At 42.6% G+C, this 21,765-nt stretch overlaps 1 protein-coding gene across 30 annotated transcripts in view; it reads right to left on the bottom strand.

Moving 5' to 3' along the window:
• The window catches only part of NRCAM (neuronal cell adhesion molecule), a 250,160-nt gene that overhangs the window by 131,919 nt on the left and 96,476 nt on the right, over nucleotides 1-21,765 (bottom strand). For all 30 annotated transcript variants that reach the window (XR_016441757.1, XM_090042304.1, XM_090042305.1 and 27 more), the window contains exon 2: nucleotides 14,800-14,894. The gene's annotated coding sequence lies outside the window, so the exon portion shown is untranslated. The remainder of the gene's footprint in view (nucleotides 1-14,799; nucleotides 14,895-21,765) is intronic.

The following is a 21,765-nucleotide window of genomic DNA, read 5'->3' as shown; positions in this document are numbered from 1 at the left end:
GGCCGCACCCAGAGGGTGGTAGTGGATGGGTTCTTCTCGACCTGGAAGGATGTGGGCAGTGGGGTTCCGCAGGGCTCGGTCCTCGGGCCTGCACTGTTCAACATCTTCATCAGTGACTTGGATGAGGGGGTAGAAAGCACCCTGTTCAAGTTTGCTGATGACACTAAGATGTGGGGGGATGTGGGTGCACTAGAAGGGTGCAATAGGCTACAAGCTGACCTTGACAGGTTGCAACGGTGGGCTGATGAGAATAGGATGGGGTTTAACACTGATAAGTGCAAGGTGTTGCACATGGGGAGGAAGAACCGGCACCACACTTACAGGTTGGGGAACTCTCCTCTTGCCAGCACGGAGACGGAAAAGGATCTTGGAGTCGTCATTGACTCCACGATGAACATGGGCCGGCAGTGTGGGGAGGCAGTCAAGAAGGCCAATCGTACCCTATCATGCATCCACAGATGCATCTCGAGCAGGTCCAGGGAGGTGATCCTCCCCCTCTATGCGGCACTGGTCAGGCCGCAGCTGGAGTACTGCGTCCAGTTCTGGGCGCCACACTTCAAGAGGGACGTGGACAATATGGAAAGAGTTCAGAGGAGGGCCACTCGTATGATCAGGGGTCAGCAGGGCAGGCCTTATGAGGATAGGCTATGGGACCTGAACCTGTTTAGCCTCCACAAGAGAAGGCTAAGGGGGGACCTTGTGGCCTGCTACAAACTGGTCAGGGGGGATCAGCAGGTATTGGGGGAGTCCCTGTTCCCCCGTGCGCTGCCGGGAGTGACCAGGAATAACGGTCACAAACTGGCGGAGGGTAAGTTTAGATTAGATATTAGGAGGCGCTACTTCACAGTCAGGGTGGCTAGGGCCTGGAACCAGCTTCCAGGGGAAGTGGTGCAGGCTCCTAGCCTGGGGATTTTTAAAAGGAAGTTAGATGAGCACCTTGCCGGGGTCATCTGACCCCGGTGCTCTTTCCTGCTAAGGCAGGGGGTCGGACTAGATGATCTACCTAGGTCCCTTCCGACTCTAGCTACTATGAAACTATGAAACTATGAAAATATAAAACCTAGACCTGTCCGGTCAAACAAAATCTACTCCCTACTAGAGAGTGAGGTAGTGGGGGGGAAGGAGGGCTCCCCAATGCCAGCAGCGGCCGGGGGATGCTCTCACTGCCAGAGTCCTCCCCTCTGTCTGTCCGAGCTGAGTCCCTGCTCCCACGGCTGCTGGAGAGGGACTGCCCTCCTTCCCTCCTACCTGAGCTTAAGAAGGGATAAGCCCCGCCCCTTTCTGTCCGCTGGTTTTACCAGTTTCCCCGGCAACCAGCACCTGTGCAACCCTGGTGACTGGCAGCTGAGCCTCCCCCTTTCTGCCACTAGGGGTCTCCCCAGAGCAGTCTCCGCTCTCAGGCGCAGGACACCTGAGTGCACTGCAACACTGCTGAACAGCAGAGAGAGCCTGACAGCTATGTGAATGTTTGCTGTGCTGCAAAAGGACCCAGGATATGGAGATACTTTGAAACAGGGCAGCCCATGTACAATTTACAACCTATTTTTTGTTGTTTATGGCCACCCTTATACTACCTTTGAGTACAATAATTACCCTGTTTTGAGCTGGTTGCACTCCATTTGCAATTATTTACTCCTCCCACCACCATGTCTAGTTAAATTTGGACTCTATTTACATATTCCTAGACTCTCCCATAAGAACATTTGCAATTGTTCCCTGACTCATACTTCTGATTAGCTACTTTGCACCTGTTCGGTGATTTGAGTCATTGCTTCTGTCTATTGATTATAAAACAGGAAAATTATGCAATAGTGCTGCACTGCAATTCCAAGATTTAGGTATGTGCCTCCATTATATTGGGGCCAATAAACATTTTGCCTTCCCATGAAAGTAAACAAGGCTCCATTGAATACTCAAATTTTGGTCCATTTCCTCCCTTTTTTTTGACAATGTAACTGCTGTTCTTCAAACTTCTGAAAGTACAACACTTATTAAAAACAACTATATATTTATTTATTTTGATGCTTTGCCATCAAAGCTTTTTATGGACTACTTTTTATACCAATATTTTACTATTATAAAAGACAGTCTGTCTGTCCGTAACACTTTATTCACACTCTGAATGGTTGTCTGAAACAACCATTCAAAGTGTTTCAAGAGTGTTCCAGACAGGAGGCGGCGATAGAGTAGCCAGAGCAGGAGTGCAAAGCCAGCTCCTGGCCCTGCTCACTGCAGGTGGCGGCAGCACAAGGTGCTGGGCAAGGTGGGTGAAGAGGCCGGCAGGGCAAGGATCTTGCCCCCTGCTCCTGGGAGATGGCGGCAGTGTGGGGTGGTGGGTAGCAGTGCTTCGTCATTTGTGATGGGCAATTGGCTAGTATATTGTATAAAATCTCTTGCCAACTCCTAAAAAGATAATGATTTAAATAAATAAGTGAATCTATTTCAGTTTCAAAATGCATTATCTATACATGCATTAATGCAAGGGAAACAGTAACAGCAAAGACAGTGATGACTGTTTCAATCAGTATAATAGAATTTTTTGCGGTAGGCCTTTAAAATGATTTTGGCTGTTTCTTGCTAGTCTACAAAGTGTGTATCGGATCCCAGTCCTTCTCCACAACATTATTTATTTATGTGAATATCTCATTGACTTCAGTGAAGCTACATGCATGATTTAAGATTACTAACGCAAATAGCAATTAGAAGAATCAGACTCTATACTTTTAATAAATTCAATTCTAAGGAAGCTGTGGGCAAGCATCAAATTCCTGCAGGGGCAAGCTTTGACTCTGAGGCTTTTGATCTACTTTCCTTGCAGTTTTAAACATAGTTGCCAGTCAGTTTTACTCAGCCACAAATTCATGACTTAGTCAGAAATTACTCACCAACAAAATGCTTAAATCAGTCTTTGTAAATGTGTGCAATTAATCTTCATCTGACTATACAAAGCATATTTTGTAGTGAGTACACTCATTTTACAAGGCCTTAAGTTAAAAAGCTGATAGTAGCACATACTGTGAAGGTTTTGTGAACAGCATCTGTGCTTCATACTTCTGGGAACTATATGAGGGAGGGAAGCAAGATCCAATTGTGCACTGAGATAACAACAACAAAAAAATTTAGTGACTTTCTTTACACCCCGCTTCCACTTTTGACATCACCAGAGTGAAAAGTCTTTTCTTCTAGCAATAGTTTTTGTGAATGAATTGAATCCAGAATTATGTAACTGATAAAAATCCCAAGTGTTAGTGAGATTTTTTTACTATTCTGTTGCTCATCTCATTAATTCCACTAAAAGTTATATACCTCTCATTGCAACGAACAAATTACACTTTAAAAGACAACAGTGTTTCAATAATAACTGATCATTAAGGCCCAAAGTACCACAGGTTATTAGCTATATGAGTATTCCTACTGAAGTAAATGGGGTTACTTGCATGTCTACAATTGGACAAACGTCAACACCTTGCTGAATCAACTTGTGGAATTACACTGCTGCATTCTGACATCCCTTCGATAAAGACATTCATACCAAATAAGTGTCTTATTACATATTTGTCACAGTGCACTGAAGTGCCCTGCTTCTAGGAAATGGTACAGGTGCCGGTTGCCAGGGCAACCGCAGTTCGGTCACCTGACCGGAAAGGGGCCTATATAAACAGCCTAGGCTGAGGCCAAGCAGGCAGTTCCCTGTTAACATTGAAGGGTGAAGACGCTCTGCTGGAGTACTGCAGCCTATAGAAGCCAGATGGCCTGAGCAACTTCTGTTTAGGACAGGGTGGAGCAAGCCCTGGTAGGGTTTTAAACAATGGTTAGCCGGACAGCTTGGAGATTATGTTGTAGCCCAGGGGCTTGAGTTTTCTGTTGGTAGTTTTATAAGACCGAAGGACCGGGTGAGGCTATAAGGAGTTGGAGGAGGCCTCATCAGGGGCTCCACAGCGGTGTGAGGACCCCGGTGCCAGAGAGAGCACAGCACCTAGGGGTACACTGACCCCAGAGCCCTGAGAAGGGGCGCAGTGCATTGGAGGGCCAGGTAAGGCCGAGGCCGCCTGAGCCATATAGAAATCGTAGATCTGAGGAGGGGATTTAGGGGCCAGGCACAGCTACAGCCACCTGAGCCCCAATGGTGAGGAACACCAGAGTGGGCACTGGCAAGAAGCCCAAAGGGTGGTTGCGTTAAGCCCAGGGAGGGTGCATAGGACTGGGAGCCCCAGGGAGGGCGCATCGAGCATGGGGAAAAGGCCCCAGTGTGGGCAGCAGCTGCGGGAGAAGCCAGGGAGTGCCCGAGAGGGCGCACAAGCGAGAAGCCCCAGGGAGGGCGCATGAGTGAGAAGGGCCCGGTGTGGGCTCGGCGTAGAGAGGCCTGGGAGCGTCTGCAAGGGCGGACAACAGTAATCGACTAGACAACATCCAGGACATCTGAGAGGCTTGGGACATGGTATTAGGGGTGGTAGGAGCCATGCGTAGCCCTTGAGGCAGGAGTGCACAGAATCACCATAGGTGGGGCACAGGCTATGGTGTACCGGGGTACCATGCCAAGGAGGATAAAAGGCAGCCTCCCTTAATACTTTTGTCATCAAAGATGTGGCGGGCGAGAACGAGGGTGCATGGACACTAACTTGGCATGGTAGGGGGTGCCAGGAGAGATCAAGGCCGCTCCTGGGACCCCGCCCCGTGACAATATTAATTTATGTTATATGTAAGACATATTTCCAGTGAAACCTGTACTATTTAAGGATAAAGTCTCCATTTGGAACAGAAAACTCTAATTTTAATTTCAGAAGTTATACATATACATCAGAGAAAACCACATTCCAGTGTACTTGTATAAGTCTTATTTTAACATAGTTTTTTTCAGCATCGTGAAATTTTAACTGTAGCAAAATCTGAAATAATGGAGCAGAAAAAATAGGCACAGAGATATGCAAAGCAATGAGAGCACTTAAAACATACTGTCCACGACGGACCTTCTTGTATCACTCCTGGGAGCTCTGCTGTCCTGGTTGGTGGCTAATCCCCATCCGGACCAGTTTGTTTCCGTGGGTGTTCGTTCTCCCGAGTCACCAAAATCTGCTCTCGCCTGCCATGACTTGGTGTTTCCTTAGTGGGGCGGGGCTAGTTCACGGGTCCCTTGGTGGCCTGGGCTTGGCCCGCCGGTTGCACATGGGGCTCCGCCACCCCTACACCCCGGCCTCACACTGCCTCTGGGCTCCACTTCCCCGAGCCTGCTCCGCTGCTTCCGCCAGCTTCTACCATGGCTTTCTTACTCAATCCCACAGTCCGTCGGATACTACTACCTTAAGGTCAACCCCCTCACAGTAGCCTGCACTGGAGCCTCAGCTACACCCTCTATAGACCCCATGCCATAAGCCCTTCACCCGCTGCGACTCTCCCCACATTTAGTTACTAACTATATTGCTATCCCTCCACCAGATCCTTATTAGCCTGGAATGGGAGGGGAAGGGATTCCCCCTTAGTGGCTCTCCGGTTGCCCCACTCCTGTTCCTTTACCCGACGTCCACTGGTCTTGGCGGCGATCCCATCCCGATCTCCCTTTCAGCCTGGTGATTCTCGGTCCTTCGTCCCTCTTCGGTGTGTCCCGCACCCACCATCTCGGAACTTACTTCGGGGTCCTCGGAATCCTCCTGGGTCGTCCCGATCTTCTGTCGCTCACCCGATCTGTTGCTTCTGGCATGATCCGCCAGCATCCCCAGTGTCGGGCTTCCTTTCTGGGTCGCTTCTCCCTCCTGCACTCCAGCTTGGCATGGCCTGTCCCGGGGATCCCTCACCGTCGCTTTCCCGGCCCGCCACTTGATCTCCGGGTGATCTGCTGCCTCCGGAGCAGCGGCCGCCATTTTTAAATCCCCCGGCCGGCATTTTACGCTGCCGTCAGAGCTGTAAAAAGACGCAGCTAACGAGCCGCACTGGTTTTCTCTCTGACTTTTCCTCTCTCCTATCCTGGGCTTCAGGTAAGTGTCCCTTGTTACCTCGGCCCCCCGGGACACATACTTACAAAAATAACTTTCTCTTGAAATGTGTGTCATATGTGCAATACATAATGGTGCTATAAACAATTTTTATTGTCCCCTAACCTATGTAAGGACCTATGGGAACCCATGGAAGGACCTATATGATATTTCAAATCATGAGTAATTCAACTAATCCAAATTCAAGACATTTCTGTAGAATGACACCCTGTCTCTGTGATAACGAGAAAGCTGGAAAACATTTTACGAACAGTAGTAAAAATGTTACAGAAAACAAAATACTTTAATTCAAAATACTCTAATTACTATACCTCCTACTCTTCCAGCTTTGCTGTTAAATATGGTATGGTGGTCCTATAAAAACTAAAGGAGTTGTGTTGAGTCAAGGAAAATACTAAAATATATATCACACTCAATTAAATCTATTTATTTTTCATAACCCTGCAAGGCAACAGATGCTGTCTCTAGCAGACACACTAATTCAGACAAATAGCTTGCTTGATGTACATAATTCTATTCCTGTGTTCAAAACACAGGGGTATTTGTCCAAGAGCTTGAAAGAAATGAACTGAGACAACTGAGCTTCATTTTGCATTACACTGGTCCAGAGTTAGAGGCCTTCAGTCTCACCTGTAACAATGAAGGCTGAGATCTACTTCAGAACTGGAGAAACTTGCCTATATAACCATACAAAAGGGTAAGGAAGGATGCTTGGACTAGGATATTAATAAAAACATCCATACAGTTTGTGTTATAGCAACATCTCTCTTTCTTTTCCGTGGCTCAGCAGTGTTCATTCTTACCAGCCAAATATCCATTTTTACTACTATTAGTCCCTACTTCCTTTGAAGTACTGCCTACAAATGTAACTACCTAGTAAATTGCTAGTAAAACTTTCAGCTGTAGATCAGCTTCATGAGGCTCATGAGGAATAGAAACCAAACAACTTGTGTTCTGATTTTCAAGGTACTATAAATGAAGTTATACTTTACGATTTTTTTTTACTCCATATATTTTTACCAGTTTCTTTCTGGAATGCTATATATTTTTCTCTATGTATTACTTTGGTAAATTCAAATCATTCTCAGAGTACAGCTATTTTGCCTAGTTACTTCCTTAAATCACAATCCCTGACCTTTAATTTTTTCCCTTTAATTACTGCAGTACCTATTTCACAAGAACTTGGTTGAATTAATATAAGAATATCTTTTTCCAAGCCAATTATTTTCTATGGCTTGACAATTCATTGAGGACAGTGGACAGTTCCCCTCCCTTGGTGTCAGTGTCTTAGTCCTAAAAAGTAGACATGGCTCTCATGAGCTACAAAAAGATCCTGTGTTTATCCCAGAACAAACCATTTCCATGTCTGTTGTCCCAGGATAAATCCTAAAAAGCTGTTCACAGACTAAGTAGTACTAACAGTTTATCTTGGGACATTGCAAAGCATGTCTGAACAGTTGTTTCAGGGTTACACTACTGAATCAATAGCAGAAAAGTGACTGCATTCAGCTGTTCACTAAACCCAGGCTAGAAGGGTGATCTGTGTACACATTTGTCCCAGGATATTTGTGTTCCAGGACAAACACAGGCAAATTTCTCCAGGGAAAAATGGGGAAGACACACCATTTCTATTCTGTGTATGCCCAGTGCCAAAAAAAATGTAGCTGCAATGTAGCTGCCATTAAAGTGACACTGGGTATATGCCATGGGGCTCTTAGACCAGATGTAATTATGAGTAGTGTTAGGCACACTAAGCTTGTGACAAACAGCAGTTAAATTACTGTATTAACTCAAATACAAAATGAGGCATTTCCCCTCAGTAAACATGGGGAAAAGAGCCCCTCATTTTACATCTGTATACAAGGAAACCTCATTAAATATATTGTCTATCATTAAACTACTGGTAAAAGCAGCATGTGCTGAGTAATGGAAGTAATGGAGTAATGGAGTAACGCAATGAGTAGTGCTATGCTATGGGGTCACCATGGCTTGAAAAGCTTCAGATTCTGCTCGGACCCAGCCCAATAAATTCTATGGTAATTGAGCCTGCACCTTTTGGCTTTGGAATACTATCGTGCATAGCTGATACTGTACATAAGTAGGTACAAATGTGCTGCTTAAAAAGGAGTACTTGTGTGAAAATTTACAGTAATTTCAAAAAAAATAAAATGAATCAGTTCAAGATGAATGAAGTCTATGAAAAGCTGTAATAATTTTCATATACACAAATTAGTACAGACATGTTTATTTCAAGGTCCGTGTTTTCAAACTTGCCCCTCACTTCCATATGCTCAGGATGAGCAGGTTTTGACAGTAAGGTGAGAGGAGGAGAAAGGGCTGTGCAAGGAAGAAGTTAAGGCAGGGCAAAGGACAAGAGGGCTACTTGACCTCACTTTCCTCTTAAAAAATGGGGTAAAGACGACTAAATGGGAACATCAACATATTAACTATAAAATGTGTAAAAAGGGTTTTACAGTACAAACTATACCATGATGAGAGGTCCTATATTCTGTACAGTGAGCTTTGTCATTATTTTAAAGGAAGGTTCCATCATGAGCCAGTCCCTACAGAGTTGAGAAGGTCAAAATGTGTCTGTGGGTGGCTAGGAGTTGCAGAAGGTCAAACACATGACTGTCCTTGACCCTAGAACCACTTGGTACCCATTCCTCTATGCTTCCTTGAAAATGTTCTCAATCAGTGGTGCTCAATCTTTTTTCCCGGCAGGCTGGATGGGCGGTACCCTGTCTGTCTGTGGGCCAAATCTGGCACTGTTAGTGGCCTCAATCCGGCACTGGGGCCAACATGGTGGGCATCATCCAGCCATACAGAGAGGGGTGAGGGGAAGTCCACCTGTAACCAGGCCCAGGAGTAAAAGAGGAATGGCCTGGCCCTGTGGGGGAAGGGGCCCACAGCTTGGCTCTGCAGACAAAAGGGCATGTGACTTGGCCAATGGGCTGGGTGGGGGGGTAGGGGGCCCAACTCCACTGGGGAAAGAAGGCATGGTATGGCCCCATGGGGGTTGGGGAGAAGGAAAGGGTATGCTCCCACCCCCACACCAGCCCCCAAAAGAGGGAAAGGGATATAGCCTAGCCCCAACCGAGTCCTGTGAAGGGAAGGTGTGTGGAGAAAGGGAGTCCTGCAGGATAAAGGACATAGCCCACCTCCAAAATGGGCTCGTCAAACCCTAACCTTTACCTTGACCCTGGCCCCAACCTGGCCTGGGGTCAGGGGGAAGAGGCTTGGACCAGTCCCAATTTAGATGTGGAGGAGGGGGCTTGGCCTGGCTGTGACTGGTAATGCATGGCTTGGAGTTTTGGAAGTTGGCAGGAGGGTGACCATATTAATGGCCACCGCTCCACCACCTCTGAATTTCCCACTCCCTGGGGAGCCATGCGGACCATGTGTGATGGCTCCACAGGCTACATTTGGCTCATGGGCCAGAAGTTGAGCTCTAGATCATGAGAAAACCATGGTGGAGATAAGCAGCTCTGGCAATATTAGAGCCACTGTGAAACATCATGCCAGGACTTAGAAGGATGAGGCAGTCACAGTGATTAGAAGTGCATCATGCTCTTAAGTTTGAATTCTAAACACACTGTCACCAAATCAATTCTATGAGCATAATCTTTTCGGAAAAGAATAATATATAAATGTTTTCTTTCACAAAAATACCAGTCTTTTAAGCCCACCTATGCTCAGTAAGTCATAATGTATAACTAACTTTTGTAGTCTTAAAGCATTTTAACATATAGTTTGCTTGAAATATGGAATGCACTATTAATTTTGTGGTGTTGTATTATCCTTCCCAGCTGGTTATATACCATACCACACAACAAGCTGTTTTTTAAATGACTGTGCTGTTAAAGATTTAGCTATGTTTTACGCAAAACAAGGTCAGCTTTGAATGAGAGATGGGACCCTCAAAATACTAAAAGTGTACAGTATTTATGGTCCTTACCTCTATTAGTCAACATATTTTACACTGTTTAATGAAATTCAGTATCGTCTTTCCAGAGAATCTGAATTTAGTAGATCTTTACATTTATTTTTGTTAACTCCTCTACACATTCATGAAAGAAATGTAGTAGTTTGAGAAACTGTATTTTCTTTTACCCCATTTCTATACATCATACTAAAAAACAGATACTTCCAGAAACCAAATTATTTTTCTCTACCTTGAAGTGCTATCTTTTGTCCCTTGTATGCTGTTATAATCCATTCCAGTGGTCCTTTTCCAAGTGACTTTGTAAGCTGATCTTTTGTGCTGTAGTTTCAAAAGCTTTTCTGAAATCTGGATTAATTCTCTTCACTGCTTCTTCTTTGTTTATCACTTCAGCGCTCTCTGAACTGAAGGAACTGCAAGCATGAGCTCATATGTACGTAGAAAACTCTGACAAATTCAGTGTTTCTAAGGGTTCCACAACACATACTCAGATTTATTTACAGAGCTTCCTTACCAAGTGTATAATCTAGGTACAATCTGTAGCTTCCTTTGGTACTATATTTCTTTGCATTTTTTTCCCCCAATGCTCTTGTAGGCCATAAAATGGAGATTAATAAACTCTGGCAATGTTATCTGCAATATCTGGGTATGTACCAACCTCCCAATACTGGGGTGCTTTCATATGCATCTAGGACTAGCCTGTAAAATCATCCAAGACCCACTATGAACTCTGAAATAGGATGGAAAGGGCGAGGGCAGCATAGCCTGCCTCCTGCCTGGCAGCTGGAAGAGAGAGAGGCTTGGTTTAATGCTACATCAAAACCTGTGCCTCAGGGAGCTATGGGTCCTTTGAGTACATGTCTGGTCAAGACTGTTCGTGACAAAAAGATTATATTCAGATGCCTGTTTTTCCCTGGGCTGAAACACCAGGTTAAAATAATCCTACCTTTTGTAGTGACTGCTTTTTTAATATGGTACTTCATTGGAATTCTAGGATGCACTCCACCTGGGCCTAGACGCTTATCATCTAATTATATTTTTTTTCTTCCAGTATTTCAAGGATAACTATAAAATATTTTACTCCAATCTTTCCCCTGAAGGCAAAATTAACCCTATGGCTCCTATACAATCTCCTGCTTCTTTCATGAGGCAAAGAATTCATTCAAGCTTGCAGCAATTTCAGCAATATCAATATCTGCCATTCCTAAGTTAAAGAAAGTATAATAAACTAGGAAATGAGAAAATGAAATGAAGAAAACGGCAATAATGAATCTCTATTAAGGTTCCTGAACAGCAGATCTGCTTTTCAAAGAGGGATTAATGCATCATATTTAAAAAAATAGTGTCTGAAAAACCTAAACTGAATATTTCCTTAATCCATTTGATCCTACAATAAACATGCATTTCAAATTCTGTATCAAGCTTGTCCACCATCCTTTAAAATATAAAGAATAAGAAAATACTGTGGAAGTTTCCCCTGCCATATTAATCTTTATTCATATATGCTGCTCCTATATTTTAAAACCTCCTCCATTATAGACTGTTTATATTTTATAGTCCATCTTGTGTTTTACCTATCTCAAAATCTTTTCTTTCTTGCTCCCATTTTGTTCCTCATCTCTCTCTCTCCACTATATCTTTGTTTACCATGATTACTCCTTTAAGCAAAGCAGTGGTATTGAAAGTATGATGTCAGGAACTGTGTACTATGCCTCATTACCTTCATACTAAGCACCAGTAGTGAAATCGCGACTCTACCCTTCCCCCTTAAGAGCAAAACCCAAAAATCAATTACTTCAATGTGGGTCAAGATTTCACCCAGAATTTCACCAATCAGGGCTACAGACAGACTCGTGGGTCAAGCAGCAGAGGAAGGGCCCACAGACACCAGAAGAAGGGGAAGAAGCCTGGATATACTGGGCTTTCCAGGATGAATGTATTAAGGTACTGTACAAATTAATCTTAGTTTATTTAGTGCCTTTACAAATCAAGGTACTGCTTGATATTGTGGCCACGATTCAACAAATGCACACAGCTGAGTCTGTATTTAAGTATGTGTTTAATTCTCATTGATTTAAAAGTTAACTACGTGCTTAATGGTCCTATGCAGAAAGCATTTAATCATTTGCTTATGTCCACTCGTATTCAAGAAACACGTAAATATGCCTAACACTATGTTGTGCAGATTCTTAAGCTCCACTCACTCCTGGAATTTAAGCCTCTGTTTAATCATACGTGTGTAAATGTTTTCATGAATGGTGTCCTGAAGCAGGACCCAAGTATATGCTACCTGTGAAATTAAGCATGTTCTTATGTGCTTTGTTGGGCCTGGTTTATGTGACATCTTAGGCAGTATGACATCTTTAATCTTTTCTTCTTTTTTTTCTATTTACCTTAGAAAATGGAGATACTTTATATAAAATGATCTTAGTTTATTCACAGAAGGAACAGAGCCTGAATCCAATTCTTATTCTATATTTAGAACAAAGTCATTTATAGGGAGCACTTTCATGAATTAGAAGCTTACTTTGAACAACCTTTCATCTGAAGAATGAACAGAACTTCTGTTACAGAGCACCTCATTCTGGTTTTTGGTTCTATTTATGTTACATCTGGAATACAGAAGATAATTAAAGACAGGGGAAATGTGGTTGTATGGGTTTAAGTGTGTACCTGTAATAGACTTTACCAAACTATTTTATGACTGCAATTATTCCCTCTAACGATAATTGTTTTTGCCAAACTGCCAAAAAAACCACATAGAGATCTGAAATGTTTTCAAAGTATCAGAAAGTTTTCTTAAAAACTCACTTGCATTCATGACTTCCTTTGTACAGTCATGCTCAGGCCACAGGGAAAATATAATACCTTACTGATACAAGAGTAGACAAACTTCATGCTAAGGTTGGACCAGCTTCTTTCGCGACACTGAGGAGAGAACACTATTGCTGCTAAATATGTACTAGGACTTTGTGGAGTAGCTCATTCTATTTTGGGAAGGAGTCTTTTTCTGTCATTTGGTTTTATAATTTTGCTGTGGTATTGTTATTAAAGCCTTTCTTCTATTGATCAACCGGGTGTTGTGTCAATTCTTGGGGCACTAACTTTAAAAACCCACTTTCTAAGTGCAACAGCATCCAAGCAGCTCCCCTCCCAACATATGCACATGCCTCCCCATGCTTCCCCCCACACCCCTCTACAGGGCAGGGGCTTGTGGGCAGTGGATTGTGGCTCTGCCCCAGGGCCTGGGCCCACCCTGTCACTGGTCCACGACCCCACCCTCTGATCTCAGCCTCACCCATCCATCCCGCTCCAAAACACAGGTCCCCACCTGCAGCCCCATCCCACATAGGGCATTTTGATGAGTTGTTGCCTGGGGTGGGGTGCTGACCCCACCTGCAACAACTCATCAAAACTCCCTATGTGTCCTCCAGGCCCAAATAATTACCGCCCCCTCCCCCCACCTCTGGGTTAGAGTCATTCTCTTGTACAGTCTATGATTGTCCTTTCTGGGTTGAGTAGTTTACCAGCCTCTGGAACAAAGCTGTCATGCATTTGCAGTAGAGCAGTTACCCATCTCTCCTGTCTACTTATCAATGCCCAAAGTTCTCTTCAATGAGGTTTATTACTAAGGTTATATGTATCAATATGTTACAGGTTATTTGGAACTTCGTTTTCATCAATCAAATCACATAATTGTGTAATCATCTCGGTCTTTGGGTCTGTGGCATTCCACAACCTATTTTACAGCCACAACTTAAAAATTTTAAGTCAATATTATTCCTTACTGAAAGTGATTTATGTATCAATTGTCTTCCACCTGCACTTAAACGGTCTATGCACTTGCATCTGGGCATTAATACATAAGTTTTCAAACTATAGAAAATATTAGAGCGCTAAAAGTAGAGGTAAGGCTACATTTTTGATGGGAAGCAGGTACCTGTGTCTGATTTGAATGTTGGGAAGCTACGACAACATAGGAGGGGTTTGGGATTTACTAAACATGTGTTGGTATGGAGTAATTGCCTGCTAGTTACCCCACAGTAGATAAAAGCACAGTAGCTAGCCCTCAGTGAAAGAGCAGCAACACAAGTTAGTTAAAAAATTAAAGGTTATTGTTATGCAGCTCCTTCTTTTCTCTTCTTAAGTCTACTATGCATTTTTTCAAGTAGGGAAAACCTCTGAAACACATCTCTATAAGAGATAAACCACCATGCAGCCACCCACTCATGAATTACACAAGATAAATAGGGTCTGTTGCAACAGACAGTACACAGTACTGTATTCAAGATCTCAGAATAAGATTTTTCTTTTATAAGAGTCATATATGAATACACAAATGACTATTCAGAAACTGTTCAATTCTAGGAAGGCTATCTCTATTCCAGTGTCAAAAGATCTATGAAGTGCAGATACAAAAAGAACAGAAAGCAAAATCAAAGCTGTCTTCAAAACAGACTTTTTACTCTCATGACCTAAACCATGGGACCAAAGAAGCCATGATGGCACCATCACAAAAACTAATGGGGTAAGAGGAAAAGTTTTTTTGATAATATGCACATCCCACAAATCTTCAGTTTCTATGAACATAACAGTTTAATATCGAGTAACTTCTTCAACAGAAGTCATGATACACTGCTGCCTTCCTTTTTTAAACAGATTTGATCCAAGATCTTTAGCAGAACTGACATTTTTTAATTTATATTTGCCACAAACATTTTACACTATCAAGTTTCAAAATGCAACTAAATACATTATCATTTTACTAAGACAGTACTATCAGGGTGTTTTATAACTACATAGAAAAAGGATCGGGTAGAAAATGGTAAGGGAAGATAAAACTTTCAAATAAAATACAAATTATCTTACCTGTGTATAAATATATTGAGAACAAGATGATATTCCTCTGCTTTTCTTTTTCCTTGTCTCTTCTGCTGCAGCTCTTCTTTATGTTACTGCTTGGCCTGAAAAAATCATTTGGAATATGAGACGTTTAAATAAGTCAACAATCCTTCTCATTACCTTATACTAATTTATAATCTGCTATGTCTTAGTATCAAAGATGTATCTTCACATATTTGAAACAATAAATACAATGTAGTTTTAATGAAAATATATTCAAAACAGTCTTTTAATATGGACTCAATTAAGGGCCCCTCTACATGTGCAGGTGAATGTACAATGGGATCTAATGCACAATCCACACAATCGCACCTCCTGCCATGCCACGTGTATAGTAGGAAGTATGACTGTGGGATTGCACATTAGATCCCATCACACCTTATTGCCAGTGCAGAAGGAAACCAATCCTGGGTTCCTACTGCACCAGCAAGCTCCTACAGCTGAAAGCCCACTCAGCTGAGGAGTTCCCAGCTGCGGGGGCATTTCATGCACCCCCGTGCCTGGGAGACTCAGCTGCCATGATCTCCCAGCCCTGGTGGTTTTCATAGACATCAGGGCTGGAAGGGACCTCGGGAGATCATCGAGTCCAGCCCCCTGCCCAAAGGGCAGGAAGTCAGCTGGGGTCATAGGATCCCAGCAAGATAAGCATCCAATTTACTCTTGAAGGTGTTCAATGTAGGTGCTTGAACCACCTCTGCTGGCAGACTGTTCCAGACCTTGGGGGCAGACCTTGGGTGTGAATACCTTGGTGACGAGAGGTCCTAGTTGCTGTGGTCTCCCAGGCTTGTGGTCCATGAAAATCCTAAGGATGGGATATGGTGGCAGCTGGTAACACTGGGAAGCAGCTAACACTGGGAAGCATGCTAACACAAACCAGCATCCCCCTTAGTTGTGCAATTTAAAGCTGAATAGTAACCAGCTATAATGCTAGTACACATTTTCAAAGTCTAACTTTATAGCTGGTTTGAGCTTTTTATGGCATGATAGGTAACTCTGCACATGTAGCTGGTTTCTGTTAATTGCACAATACCTGTAATGTGTAGAGGGGACCTACAATTTCCATTTCTTCTCTTAAGCCAATGTACAGAAAAACTACATCCCAAAAGCCACACGGAACTAAGAGGTGGAATTCAATACATTTAGCAAACAGAATAATGATTTTGTGGCACAGATCTAGGTATTACATTCTGCAAATAATGTCATATGTCAAATATTCCAAAGCAAAATAAGAAAAGATTCAAGGACTCTCCATATATATGATTAGAGCCGTTTACTAGAGAGGAAGTTGGTCTATATATATTATGACATCAAGTACATACACATTCCACCTGAATATCCTTATAATCTTATTTATAAGATTTCTTTTATTTTTCTCCCATCTCAAACCCACATGTGTTTGTTGCTTTCCTGTGCATCACAGTGTCACATCACAGTTAGACTGCTCTAAGAGATTTTCCAACAAATCAGTTTATTGGAAAATGTCACTATGCTGGAACTATACTATTCTGCCCAAAACATCTGGGGTTTAACCATTTTAGAACAATCAGAAGCCAACTTGCAGGGATCTTGTAAGTTTACTGGGGATCCAACCCTCTATCCAAGCCTAGTTTTCTGACATCCAGCCATGCCCAGGTTCTACTCCACGTCTTTCTGAGACTCAGAGAGCCCTAATTCTAACAGTCTCCACTTCCACTCAACAGCAAAAAAGCCTACATGCTTTGAAATTCCCAGACTAAGTTAGCCTCTTGAACTTTTAGGACTTACTTGCTCAGAATTTTTCAGCTTGAACTATCATTCCTGGCTTACCACCTGAAGTGATGGAAAAAAATTGTCTATTTCCCTGAAATGCTGATAGGGCTTTAAGACTCTGGCAGTGTGACAGCTCTGATGGATGGGTTTCCCAGATGCAAGAATCCATATAATTCAAGGTCTGCAGTTCTTGAGCAGCTGCCCACACAGATTGCCTGGCTATAATACAGAAGTCCTAACAGACTAGTGTTCTCAGGTTGTCTAAGCTCCCTGCTCCAGAGCTGAGACAAAGCCTGGAAGTCCTGGAATGGGCTCTTCAGGTCTGTGACATCTCAAGAACTACTTTAGGTTGAGGATCCAAGGACTTTCCAAGACAGTTTGTGTCCCAGGCCACCTGATTCCCAGCAGTAGGGCTGTGCAAAGCATTGGTCACTGATTCAATTCAGGGGAGATTCAGCCCAATTTGGCAGCTGAATCTCCAAATCTGAATCAAATCAGAAGATCCATTAATCTCTCTGAATTGAATCAGAAGCCTCTGATTTGATTCGAAGAGATTTGACGACTTGGTCATAGACACAGTTTTATATGTTATTTCTACATATCTCAAGGTACCAAGTGTGGCTCGTGAACGCTGAGATGGTGGGGCAGATGGAGCATCTCATGGAAGTGGAGGGAGGTCCCCTGCGTGCTTGGCAATGAACCCATAAGTGGACCAGAAGTACATCCAGTCCACTTCTGGGTCCGCTGCGGAGCATGCGGGGGACCCCCCTGCCTTGTGGCTCAGCAACTGATGCCTCCTGGGCCTGGGGTGACTCAAAAGGGCACCAGAAGTGGCTCCATCTGCCCCACCATCTCAACGTTCACAAGCCATGCCTGGTACCTTGAGGTAGCTACAAAAAACATATAAAGCTGTGTCTATGGCTGAATCACTGATTGTCCAAATCAGAATCAAATCTTCAGATTCAGCCAAATCAAAATCAGGACAGCAATCCAAATCAGTGAATCGAATCACTGTCTCCTGAATTGGGCTGAATCTGAATCGAATACTGCCCGGTTTGACCACCCCTACCCAAAGGTGACCACAGAAATCAGGAGGTCTGAGCAGATACTCAATTAAACTGATGATCCTATCAGCTTCATTGCTACTCCTGGTGTTAACACTGACAGTAAAGTTAATTTCACCTAGGTGACTCTGGACTTAGGAGGGAAGACCATTTTGATTCAGAAATTATTATTTTTTTACTTTTTGATTGGTGGTAATTTAAAAAAAAGAAAAAAAAACTGATTGAGACCACAACTGAATATATATAATACATTTTTCATGAACCAGAAAACCTCTATTTTAGTTAGCTGAACAGGGACTGTGTCTATTTTATTTGTCTGGAAAGTGTACGGTAAACAGGTCAAAGAAGTGCACACTGATTCCTTTTTATCACTCATTTACTTTAAAACATCTGCAGCTGAGATTTCAATTCAAAGAGCAGACTTCGAGAAATTAAATGAGCTTGTTACTGAAGTCAATTGTTAGGAAGAGTTCAATGTCTTAAATTCGGGAATTTCTTTAGGTCATATGTGCAAAAAGACACAAACTTATTGCTTCATAAGGCAAGGGTTTTTGGTGGTATCTTTTACTGAACCAACTGTACAGTTATGACAGCTGTTGAATAAGCTTTCATGCATCAGGTGCCCTTCCTCATGTCTTAAGGAGAAACCAAAAATAATACTTTCTCCCTACTACAAAAAGTCTTTGGAATTCATATCCCAATCAACGGAAAACAACCTATAAATAGGGACCTACCGAGTTCACGGCAGAAGTAGAGCGCACAGTGGCTCCTTTAATCTTGCCTGTTCCCCTGCATGCATTGCACCCCTTGCTCCCCTCTCCCCTGCAGGGAAGCTAAAACCATGGTTTTAAACATGGTGGCTGTTTTGCCTCCCCTCCAGTCAGCAGCAAATAGCTGGGCCATCCAGGGTCCCTCAGCCAATCAGTGGTGGGAGGCAAAAACAGCCATTTTTAAAATCACAGTTTTCATTGCCCAGCTGAGCAGAAGCAAGCTGCAAGTGGGGCCTCTCCATTAAATCAACAAGGAATCTACCACAGTGCACCCCACTTCCACCATGAATTTGGTAGACCCCTACCTATATGGAAAGGCTTCAGAATGGCTACCCCTGCAAGGATGGGAGAAGTAAGATCCCAAAAGCAATGCCAGAAAAAGGATTTATCAGCAAAGAAAAAGACATCTTGGAGGTCAGGAAGTGAAGGAATAATGTGAGAATTGTCAAAAAAAAAAAAAAATCAGGCCCAGCTGGATCTTGCAAGGGAAACTAAAACAAATAGTTCAATATTCCTCAGTCACCTAACTAAATAACAAAGGGAAAGAAGCCATGAGGCAGTGATGATATAATGATGAGGCCAAGATAAAAACAATCTAGGCATGGTTCAAGAACTTGTCTGCGTTTCCAAAAAGGAAAATGATATTGAAAAAAGGGGCAAAGACAGTGTGGCTAATAGGAATGAGATACTGAAAAAGAAATTACTCCATCAGAGACCGAAGCAATAAACTCAAAAGAGCTTAATGCGCTTGGGACAACATCCATCTTTGAATAATGAAAGATCTGGAATATGAAACTAAAGTTTCTCAGCAAGGAGTTTTAACAAATCTGTAATACATACGGTACCACATAACTGAGGAATAGCAAAACCTGCACATATCTAAACCAGAAAAAAGTGGTCCCGGCACCATATAACCTCAATGGTGCCGCGTTTTAGAATACAGAGAAAATTATTAAAGATGACAATTATTTTCTTTTTTTAGAAAATAAGAGAGAAGTTTACAAAAGGCAAACTTATCTGCTATGTTTCATTGATTAGTGATTTTCTAGACAATACAAATGCAGAAAATGGAAATCTGAATCACTAAGGCATACCCAAGTGGTATGGTGCCACATGGGAAATTAGATACAAAGGAGATCGTAAGGCGAATAAGAAATTAGCTACAGACAGTAATGGGTTGTGCTAAAAGGTAGTGGGGAGCAGTGTTGCTACAGAAGTTCCCCAAGCAGTGTTGGAACCAATCTCCTTTAACATTTTCATTAACAAAGTGAGCACACAAGGTAGGAACATGCCAATGAAATCAGACGAAGAGAAAATTTGGAGGCAAAGATCAAAATGAACTATAGAAGGAACTGGCTGAGCTTGAGGACTGGAATAATAGAAAGGGAGTGAAATCTAATAGCACAAAATGCAGTCTCATTACTTAGGGGCTAACAATAACAATTTCCACTGTAAGATGGCATTAATGCTCATCAGTTGGGAAAAATAGGAGGAGGAGAAAATAAAGGAACCGGCTGTAATCAGTCAATAACAGAATGATTATGCACATAAACAATGTGTTATGACCATCAAAGAGGTAAATGCAGGCCTATGATATATCGGCAAAGACATTTCCAATTGAAGCATTAATGCCACTGTAGAAGGCATTTATCTGGATTACTGGGTACAACTGTGGTTCCCCAAGTTTGAGAGAGAAACTGAAACAAAAACATGTGCAGAGCGAGTTTACAAAGATGATAAAGAAAAGGGAGGGTCTATTTGACAAGAGGAGACTAAAAGGCACATGTCCACTGTGACAGCACTGAGTTGAAAATGCGATGCCCCTGACCACATCCCACCCACTCACTGCTGCTGATATGTTCCAGACCGCAAAGAGCACCCGTGTGTCTGCTCAGGCGGATTCCTCTGTGCCAGCTCTCAAGACCTTGGTTTCTGGTGTGCTTGAGAGCAGCCACTGGGAAAGACAGCAACGCATTCTTGCCAGCATACTTTGAGATTTGACTGTGGCACTAGTGGGCAGAATGGGGGTGCTTGGGGCCATTCTGGCTTTAGTGTACTACCACCATGGTGTAAACAAGCTTTGTGAGGGAGCTTGATTCATTTAGCTTAGTAAAATGAAAGATGACCAGGGATATGATTGCTCTCTGCAAAAAGATTAAGAGAATAAACACCAGGGAGGATACCTTCCTAAGATAAAATACAATGCCAGCACATAAACAAATTGGTATAAATTACCAATGTAGAATTTTAACCTAGAAATTGGTTTCTAACCATAACACTGAGGGTTAGGAAAAGCCATCCAACCTAAGTGGTGGAGGCATAAATACTAAATAGCTTTAAAAAGCTTGATCAGTTTGTGAACAGCTTTATGTGAAATGATTGCTTATAATAAGGAAAATGTATTCTGATCTAGAGGGTGCTGTCCAGTTTTACATTATTGAACATCAGTATTAATCATCCAGTTTTATGTTATTGAACATTAATACATTAGTCAACATCTATTGGGTTGGCTCCTTTTAACGTAATATTTGCAGTGACTGGCTGGTTAGGGTAGCAAACATTTTATATCTTAGACATCAGCATAAATATTCTTTAATCTCAAAATTGTTATTACAAACATGCCCGACTATACTGCATGATCTGATACACAAAAGGCAACGCATAAATAACTCAGAAGAAAAAAAAGTAGTACACTGCAAAGAATTCAACTACAGCCATTATTTAATATTTCTAAAAAAAAATTAAGATTCTGAAAAACAAACAATGCCTGGGAATGTCCTCTTGTAATGAAAAAGGTGAGTTAGAGGTTACAAAAAAAGCAAGTTTTTGGAAGAGAAAAAATCTGTACACAACCGAACCACTGTAACATGACTGATGATTAATATCAAGATAGCCTCGTTTTCTTATTCAAAGAAGCATTTATGATAAAGAGAACATTTTCTAAAAAGTTTAACTTCATTAACAAAATTGTTTCAAAGACTTTAGTGACTGAACAAAAGTCCCTGTAATAAGTCTTTTATTTGTGAACTACTTTTTGACACCTGCAGCAACCACATGTGGATTGCTATGAGGAATGAGCAAATGGGGAGGCTTTGCAAGCCACCTGATTCTTTCTGAATGCTTTAGCCCAGGGGCCAGCAACCTACAGCCTGTGGACTGGGCCAACCTCATGAAGAGATCTGATCCAGCTCACAGCAGCTTGGGGAAATCAGCAGCACACTCCAGCCAGAGCAGGAGTGGAGGCGTCCCCAGGGTCCTACTGCCACGTTCATTTTATTCCCTCTACTGCAGAACAGGAGGTGTCCCCAGGGTTCCGTTACCCTTAATTGCCTTTTTCCATCTATTGGTTC

This window comes from Crocodylus siamensis, chromosome 4 (genome assembly GCF_052110815.1).
Source record: "Crocodylus siamensis isolate JL-2025a chromosome 4, ASM5211081v1, whole genome shotgun sequence".
In the NCBI taxonomy this organism is placed as follows: Eukaryota; Metazoa; Chordata; order Crocodylia; family Crocodylidae; genus Crocodylus; species Crocodylus siamensis.
This window is presented reverse-complemented; position numbering and strand designations above follow the sequence as displayed.